Here is a 9958-nt window from a genome sequence, read left to right as displayed (position 1 = left end):
GGGGAGAGGGAGAGAGAGATTGAGAAGACAGGGAGAGAGACAGAGGGGGAAGACAAGAGAAGACAGGGAGGGGTGTGTGGGAAGACAGGGAGGGGTGAATGGGAAGACAGGGAGGGGCGAATGGGAAGACAGGGAGGGGCGACTGGAAGACAGGGAGGGGCGGAATGGAAGACAGGGAGGGGCGAGTGGGAAGACAGGGAGGGGCGAGTGGGAAGACAGGGAGGGGCGAGTGGGAAGACAGGGAGAGGTGAGAGATTGAGAAGACAGGAAAGAGAGAGAGAGAAAGATTGAGGAAGACAGAGAGGGAGGGAGAGAGAGATTGAGAGAAGACAGAGGGAGAGAGAAGACACAGAGAGAAAAGACAGAGCGGGAGAGAGAGAGATTGAGAAGAGAGAGAGAAGAGAGAGGGAGGGAGAGATTGAGAAGGTAGGGGGAAAGAGAGAGAAGACAGAGAGGCAAGGGAGAGAGAGAGATAGAGATTGTGAAGACAGAAGGGAGGGAGAGATTGAGAAGACAGGGAGGAAGGAAAAAGAGAGAGAAGAGAGAGAAGAGAGAGAGAAGACGAAAGAGAGCGCGAGAGAGAGAGAGCACCAGAGAGAGCACCAGGAGAGCGAGCAACAAACATTGTGAACGCAAAGGGGAGAGAGATTGCGAAGATAGGGGAGAGGGGGGAAGAGAGAGAGATAGAGAGATATGAGAAGACAGAGGGTGGAGAGAGAGAGAGAAATATTGAGAAGGCGGGGAGGGAGATACAGACCACGGGGAAAGGAGAGAGACTGAGATGACAGGGGGAAGAGAGAGAGAGAGAGAGAGGGAGAGGAAAGAGAGAGAGAGAAAGATTAAGATGACATGGAGAGGGGAGAGAAAGATTGAGAAGACATGGAGAAAGATTAAGACAGGGAAGAAGAGAGAAAGAGAGAGATTGAGAAGACAGGGAGGAGATGAGTTCTTTACACTTACTTTATGCCCATTCCCCTTTATATAACCCATTACCCCTCTCTATAGAGAGAGACAGAGATGGAGAGAGAGGAGACAAGAGAAGACAGGGAGGGGGTGAGTGGGAAGGCAGTGTGGGGGGAGAGAGGGGAGATTGAGAAGACAGTGAGGGGAGAGAGAGATTGAGAAGATAGAGAGAGGGAGGCAGAGTGAGAGAGAAGACAGGAAGGGGGGTGAGAGGGAAAGAGGGAGAGATTGAGACAAGAGAGAGAGAGAGAGAGAGAGAGAGAGAGAGAGAGAGAGAGATTGAGAAGACAGGAGAGAGAGGGGGGGAGAGAATGAGAAGGAAGGGAGATGTGGGGGGGGGGGGGGAGAGAGAGAGAGAGACACAAGAGAAGACAGGAGGGGGTGAGTGGGAAGACAGGGAGAGAGAGAGATTAAACAGAGAAGAGAGAGAGAAAGAGAGAGAGAGGAGAGAGAGAAGAGAGAGACAAAGATTGTGGACACAAAGGGGGGAGAGAGAAAACAAGGAGAGAGAGAAGAGAGGTTGAGAATGCAGGGGAGAGACTGAGATGACAGGGAGGGAGGGAGAGAAATATTGAGATGATAGGAGGGAGGGGGAAGAGATGGTTGAGATGACAGGGGGGGGGGGAGATGGGTTGAGATGACAGGGAGAGGGGGAGAGAGATTAAGAAGAGAGGGAGAGAGAGATTGAGAAGACATGGAAATGCAGAGAGAGGGAGCGAAAGATTGAGGAGAGAGAGAAGAGACAGGGAGCGAGATGTGAGAGTGTGTGACACAGATGAGAAAGAGGGCGGAAAATAGGACAGGAGAAAGAGAAAAAATGATAACAGAGGACAATAAGAAAAATGAGAGAGAGAGAGAGAGAGAGAGAGAGAGAGAGAGAGAAAAAGAGAGAGAGAGAGAGAGAGAGAGAGAGAGAGAGAGAGAGAGAGAGAGAGAGAAATATGAGTGGATGAGAGAGAATGTGGAGAGGGAAGATATAACTTTTGGATCTCCACAGCTTGTGATAACCCGTCCATGTCCACAATCTAAGTGCATTATCCAATGTCAGAACCCAGTGTATTGTTTCTAACACATTAACATAAACTATGTAAAGTTAGAATGTGTGTATGTGCATCATGCAGGTCAAACATAATTTTACAATTTAATAGTTGAACAAAGTGTGTGCAACACTATGGGGGTTATTTTCGAAAAGGTAAAATCCACTTTGCACTGCAAGTACACTTGGAAGTGAAGCCACTGTAAATCTAAGGGATAGATCTGAAATGAGGGGAAGCTCTGCTGGATTTTATCATCCAATCATGTGCAAGCTAAAATGCTGTTTTTTTTATTTTCCTTGCATGTCCCCCTCGGATCTACAGCAACTTTACTTCCAAGTGTGCTTGCAGTGCAAAGTGGATTTTCCTTTTGTAAATAACTCTAAGTTTGTATAAAGATCAGCCATATCTTACACTGATGAGCACGAATCCATAGCAAGCAGAATGTACTAACAATTTAGAGCAATTATTACTGAGCAAAAGGGCATTTGGTCCTACAATGGAACATAAAAGCTAAAGCTGACCACAGAGTTTTTTTTTCCATTCAGCCCACAGACTGAAAGCAAAACAGATTCCTCCATCCAAGCTATTCAACATGGGAGAATCTCCTGCTGGGGATTTTTTGTTTTTTTATCTTGACAAGTTCAACTGGCCCCACCGGCTGTCAAAATAATCCATCCAGCAGCTACCAAAGCTTGCGGCTCTTTCACACAGGCGTTAAATTCAAAAGTAGCCATTAGCATGCATTAAAGTGTTATGTTGTAAACCCAAAAGGCAAACATTATATTGCAGGTTACCCATTCTTAGAATATGATAGCTGCATTTGTTTTTTTTTTGTTTTGTTTTTTGGGCTGTATTTCTTTGTTGTTAACTGTGATCCAACCAGTAAGTCTGTTTTTTCAAAAAAATAAGGAATGAGGCAACCATTTACTACCGACAGGGGTGCTTACAATGATCAGTTTTATTTATTCATTTAAAAAGTTATCTGAGAAGGAGAAAAAAAATGGTTTGCCGTAACTGCTTATAAAGTATGATCTGGAGTTTGGCTTCAATATGTTGATGTATGTAAATCTGCTAGTACATCTAACACTTCCCTCCCCCCAGACTGAAATGCTACTGTCCAGAGGTGTCCTGTTGCTCCGTCATCCTCTAGTACAGGCCAGATCACCAGGTGAACACAGAGAGAAAAATCCTTAGGACAGTGATGGCGAACCTTGGCACCCAGCATGTTTTGGAACTACATTTCCCATGATGCCCAACTACACTGCAGAGTGCATGAGCATCATGGGAAATGTAGTTCCAAAACATCTGGGTGCCAAGGTTCGCCATCACTGCCTTAGGAAAACGAATGCAGCCACCACATCTAATAACTGGTAGTGATATCTTACATATTTGATTTTGGGTTTAAAGTGGTTGTAAAGGCTGAAGGTTTTTTGCTTTTCATGCAATCTATGTATAAAGGTAAAAAAAAAACTTCTGTGTGTTGCTAACCCCACAGCCCCCCTAATACTCACCTGAACTGCCCCTTGATCCAGTGATGTGCATGAGAACCTTGGCTGTCCCAGGACTCCCTCTCCTCACTGGCCGAGACAGCAGCTGGATCCATTAGCTCCCACTGCTGTCAATCACACCCAGTAAGCCAATGAAGAGAGAGTGGGGGCGGGGCCGAGCTGCTGCTCTGTGTGTCTTATGGATGCATAGAGCAGGGCTCCAGAGTGAGCACGCACCAGTGCCCCCCATAGCAGTGCAAGCTATAGATCAGTAGTTCTCAGCTCCTGTCTTCATGGGCCCACTAACAGGCCAGGTTAGCAAGATAACAGGTGATATCATTTGCTGGTCAGTGATTACCGTATTCTAGTCTGCATCTCCCGAATGTAATACTAAAAATCTGGCCTGTTAGTGGGTCCTGAGTACAGGAGTTGTGAACCACTGCTATAGAGGATATGCTTTGTTCATATTTCATAACTGAGGTTTACAACCACTTTAAGTCCAGCTGTGTTTTAAAGCCTAATGAACACCTGTCAATGCTCTCTGTCAATTATGTACATTGCAGTGGATGGTGTTTGTTCACATGGCCATGTCTGCATCCCTTCACATTGCGTCACACCAAATTTTATCTGACATGTACTGTTTCAACTGGCTTTACTGCTCCCCAAATGCCTCCGTTCATGCCAATGTACAGTAAATACACTGCAGTGCATTTCAGATGTGTTTAGAAAGCGTTACCAACTGAGATGATAATACAAGAATCATACAATAGAAAACACAATACAGAGGAGGCGTCGGGAAAGCGTTTTTGAACCTGGTGCAAATTCGCCAAGACACATCAATAATGCAAACAGAAGACAAAAATGTGTTGCGCTGCTGTAAAATAATCTCTCCTACTTTGTCCTCCGTCTTAAATTAAATAAGTGACCAAATATTAAAATAAGAATGCCTGATGAAGTCACGTGATCAGTGACGATACGTGTGGGGCGGAGCCAGGTGACGTCACAGAAGTGTGGCAGTACGATGTATTACATAGTCCTAAGAGACTGTTTTTACAAAGCAAATTCTGATTGTCAAAATGTGAGTGTCATTTTAAATAAAATATCTGGTGACAGCATAATACTCTACACTATGGTTGCTTCCTTGTGGCTCTAAGTTTATCCACAGATAACTTAAAGCGGTGCAGTGGAGTGTAACCACTTCCCGATCGTAGCATGTCCCATGGACATCCTTATCTTAAAGTGGGTATACCGGGAGGATGCCTGCAGCTACATGTATCATCCCAGTATCTTTTTTTTTCAGCTAGCGATTCCTTTTTTTTTTGCAAAAGCCATCCTATCAGCTGATTAGCCACTGGATTGCTTTACAGACAGTGGAGAGGGGTACATTCCCCCTCCTGCTGCCCACCAGCATCCCCTTCCTGGCTCCCCCATGTGACCGGAAATCCGCCACTTCCACCAGGTTACCACAGAGCTGGGCCATAGACCAGATGGTCCCGGCCATCTCTATGCTCCCGGGAGGTTGGAAGCGACGTCATAATGTCACTTCTGGATATGGAAAATGTAAACACTCATTTTTTTCTGGAAAGCGGAGATTATTATTATTATACAGGATTTATATAGGGCCAACAGTTTACGCAGCGCTTTACAATATAACCAAGGGTGTTTTTATTTTTTATCTCATGCTTTTCAGGTTAGAGCTGAGATTTGTCTTATAGACCCCAGATCTCTCCATAAAGAGGATCTGTCATGTCCATATTTCTATCACAAAGGATGTTTACATTTCTTGTGATAGGGAAAAAAGCGATCAACAAAAAAAATATTTAAGGAAAAATGTAATAAATAAAAAGAAATATTAATAATATTATTATTATCATTATTATTATTATTATTATTATTATTAATAGTAAATAAAAAAGAAATAAACTAAAATAATAATTTAAAAACATTTTTTAAAGCACCCATGTCCCCTCATGCTCGAGCTCAGAAGCCAACGCATACCTATTTTGCGCCCGCATATTTAAACAATGCACAGCACACATGAGATATCGCCACAGACGTTATAGCGAGAGCAATTTTTCTAGCCCAGGACCTCTTCAAAAACTCTAAACTGGTAGCCTTTAAAAAATGTTCAAGTGTCACCTATGGAGGTTTTTAATCACTTCAATACCTGGCATTTCACCCCCTTCCTGCCCAGGCCAATTTTCAGCTTTCAGCGCTGTCACATTTTGAATGACAATTGCGCGGTCATGCGACGTTGTACCCAAATTAAATTTTGATAATTTTTTTCCCCCTCACAAATAGAGCTTTCTTTTTGGCGGTATGTGATAACCTCTGGGTTTTTTATTTTTATACTATCAACAAAAAAAAGAGCGACAATTTTGAAAAAAAAAAAAACCACAATATTTATTACTTTTTGCTATAATAAATATTTTAAAAAAAATAAATAAAAAAAATTTCCCCTCAGTTTAGGCCAATATATATTTTCTTCTACATATGTTTGGTAAACAAAATCTCAATAAGCGTATATTGATTGCTTTGTGCAAAAGTTATAGCGTCTACAAAATAGGGGATAGATTTGTCATTTTTTTTTTTTTTTTTACTACTAATGGTGGTGATATGCGATTTTTATTGTGACTGACATTGCGGTGGACAGATTGGACACTTTTGACACTATTTTGGGACCATTCACATTTATAAAGCGATCGGTGCTATAAAAATACTGAAGTATGTGACTGGCAGGGAAGGGGTTAACACTAGGGGGCGCAGAAAGGGTTAAATGTGTGTCCTAGGGAGAGATTCTAACTGTGGGGGGAGGGGACTGATGAGGGGAGGAGACCAATCAGTGTCCCTCTGTACAAGGAACATCCGATCAGTTCTCCTCTCCCCTGACAGGACGTAGATCTGTACGTTTACACACACAGATCCACGTCCCGGCTCTGTTACCGGGCAATTACGGGTGCCCGGCGGACATCGCGGCCGCCGGCCACACGGATCGGGACCCCAGTGATGCGGCGAGCGCACACACTCGCCACAATGCAGGGGAGCAAAGGACGAAAATATGACACCCACCCAGTGGGAGGAATGGTTCCTGCCGCCGTAATTTCCCTATATGGCGGCAGGAAACTGGTTAAGTAACATAGTTTGACGTCATTCCAAGAGCGTGACCGATTTTAAAGTGTGAAATGGAAGGTATCCATTTACTCCATGTAATATCACCTTTTATGTTTTACCAAAAAATTGGTTATATATTGTGTTTTTTTTGCATTAAAAGTGAAAACAAACAAATTGTGTTTGCCACATCCACCATTTTATTCTCTAGAGCAGTCTCTCAACCTTTTTACCCCAGAGGAACCCTTAAAATCTTGTTCAGGTCTTGAGGAACCCTTACTAAAACCAATTCATTGGGTGTCATTGAAAAAAAAAAAAAAAAAAAAAAAACGCCCTTTACGTTTGTGATCATGCGGAATAAGGCAGCCCTTACAGTGGTTGTCAAAATGCAATCCCTACGGATGACGTAAAGATTGTTAGCTATGTGCAACTGGCTCTACCAAGTGGTGTTGACCCCAGAACTATGCAGGCATCTTAAAGCGGACCTCCACCCTCAAGTGGAAGTTCTGCTCATCGGAACCCTCCCCCCCTCCGGTGCCACAATTGGCACCTTTTGTATAATCCAGGTATCTGCACCCACCGCCGGGAATAGCTAGCTGCAGCTAGCCGCATATGCCCCCCCCCCCCCCATTGTGTTCTGGGAAACGCACAGTTCCCAGGACACAGCGGGGAGCAGTCTCATTGCGCTGCGCGACTCGCGAATGCGCAGTAGGGAACCAGGCAGTGAAGCCGCAACACTTCACTTCCCGATTCCCTGACAGAGGATGGCGGCAGGGACAGCCGAGAGATGAGTGATTGCTCGTCATCTGCTGCCGACATCGCTGGATCCTGGGACAGGTGAGAGTGTCCATTTATTAAGGCTGGGTTCACACTGCTGCGGCTAGGAGACCCGGATGTGATTCGCACCGCACTGCAGTGCAAATCACATCCGATCTCTGTGCGATGCGAGTTCAGCCATACAGATAGTATGGCTGAATTCGCATCGCACCCGCCCCCAAACTCGCAAAGGACCCTTTTTTTTGGTCCGCAGCAGAATCGGATCGCATGGGTGTTCACACCATGCGATCCGATTCCTGTCCGAGTTTGCAGATCGCACTGCGATATGCGAACTGATCTGGGGGTGTCATTAACATTTCACTGACACTCCCAGCAGTTTGCATAGGGCAGTGTGAACTGCCGCCGGGAGGCATGAGATGCGGGAACCCGCCGCGGATTTGCGGTGTTCCCGCATCGCTGTAGTGTGAACCCAGCCTAAAAGTCAGCAGCTGCAGTATTTGTAGCTGCTGACTTTTAATATTTTTTTTGCAGGTGGCACTCCTCTTTAAGATAGGAGATTAATCAGCCATAGCTCAAGGAACTCCTAGCAACCTTTGGCGGAACCCTGGTTGAGAATGGCTGCTCTAGAGCCTCTGCTAGAAAATATATAATGTTTGGGGGTTCAGAGTAATTTTCTAGTAAAAAAAAAAATTTTTTTTACACGTAGGAAACAAATGCCAGCATTGGCCCGGTAAGGAAGTAATGAAAGACAAAGTGACCCTTGTTAAGAAGGTGATATGAGAGGAGAGACCAAAATAACATGCATTTGCTTATCAACCCCCAGAAGGTGGAGGTGAAGCGTATTTGACCTATTTCACCTATAGATCAATTCTCTGAGATGAGGGCACGTCCTTACTCATCATTTCAGGTGGTGCAGAGAGGTGTGAAGATATTTTTGCAGCACTGGGAATTTGGTTGTACACAACCAAGGGAAATGGGAAGTGTTGTGGAGGCACTAATTGATGTTTAAAGACTTTTGGATATTTCATGGGATATTTCTTTGCACTATATTTAATTATTTGCATTACGATTCACTTGTCTGTAGGATTTATTGTTTCATTTTACCTTAAATGCTTGCAGCGCTAGAATAGTGGCTTCACTCACCAGTAGAAAGCTGGGATTTAGAAATCACGTACTCACCGTTTTAAAAATATAATCTTTATTTTATAATTTTTTTCCATTTTACACAATATAAATAGTTTGATAGTTAAAAATGCAAATTTGCATTTAGCTCATATGTCTAACCAGTTTATATCTCAAAACTTATATTGGTAATTTTACTCAACTACTTAACACACCATTCAACCACATACACACACACACACCCAATAAGAGGGGAAGAAAAAAAAAAAAGGTGATGGGCCCCCAAAAAACACTCTATATATAGTTTGATAGACTTGCAGAGGTTCTAAACGCCTCCCATTTTTGCCATGTTTTCAAGGTTTGGCCCTTAAAACCTGCTTCTGTCGCCATCATCTCCACTGACTGCATCTCGCTCATCTCACACACCCATTCGCCTACAGAGGGAACCACTGTTTTCCTCCAATTTTGAGCTATGACGGTACAGACTGCTGTTGGCATATACCTTAAGATGTCTCTTAACCACTTCCCGACAGCCTCATGCTGATATACGTCGGCAGAAGGGCACGTACAGGCAGAACCACGTACCTGTAACATTGCCCTTAAAGAGACGGCGGGGGCGTGCACCCGCGGGAAGCTCCACGAGTCTGGTGGCGGGTCCCGTGGACTCGATCGCTGCAAGGATACCCGCGATTGTCTCATGGGGAGGAAGAACAGGGAGATGCTAAAGTAAACAAGCATCTCCCTGTTCTGCCTAGCAACAGTGACACTGATCTCTGCTCCCTGAGGCTGTGGCAGGAACTATACTCCCTGTCGCTGACCGCCAAACCCGACCCATTTAAATGGGGCTGCTCTGCAAACACCCACAACTGTGTGCAGTGCAAGTGATTGCGGCGGCAAAACCCTTGTTTTTTTTTTTTAAATAACATTTCATACTTACCTCCGCTGTGCTGTTGGTTTTGCACAGAGTGGCTCCGATCCTCCGCTTCTGGGGTCCCCCACTGGCGCTCCTGGCTCCTCCTCTTCTCAAGTCCCCCCTCCCCCCCCCCGTCAGAGAAGTGCTCTCCTTTGGGACACCTATGCCGGCACGCTCCTGAGTCTTGCTGCTGCGTCTATTGACAGACAGCAGGACTTGGCCCCGCGTGGTTGGGTTTGATTGAAAGCAGCAGGAGCCAATGGCTGCGCTGCTATCAAGCTATCCAATCAGGACACGAGACACCAGCTGGAGGTGGCGAGAAAGACCAGGCTCATGTAAGTAAAACGGGGGTCTGGGGGGGCAGCTGCATGACAGAAGGTTTTTCACCTTAATGCATAGAATGCATTAAGGTGAAAAACTTTGAGGGTTTACAACCCCTTTAAAGACAATATTTTCTGATTGCGTCGGGTTTAATACAGTACAATGGGGGTTATTTACGAAAGGCAAATCCACTTTGCACTACAAGTGCAAATTATAAGTGCAAAGTGCGC

This window comes from Lithobates pipiens, unplaced genomic scaffold, assembly GCF_037356315.1.
Source record: "Lithobates pipiens isolate NorthernLeopardFrog02 unplaced genomic scaffold, aLitPip1_a1.2 Scaffold_27, whole genome shotgun sequence".
Classification (NCBI taxonomy): domain Eukaryota; kingdom Metazoa; phylum Chordata; class Amphibia; order Anura; family Ranidae; genus Lithobates; species Lithobates pipiens.
Note: the sequence above shows the minus strand (reverse complement) of the source record.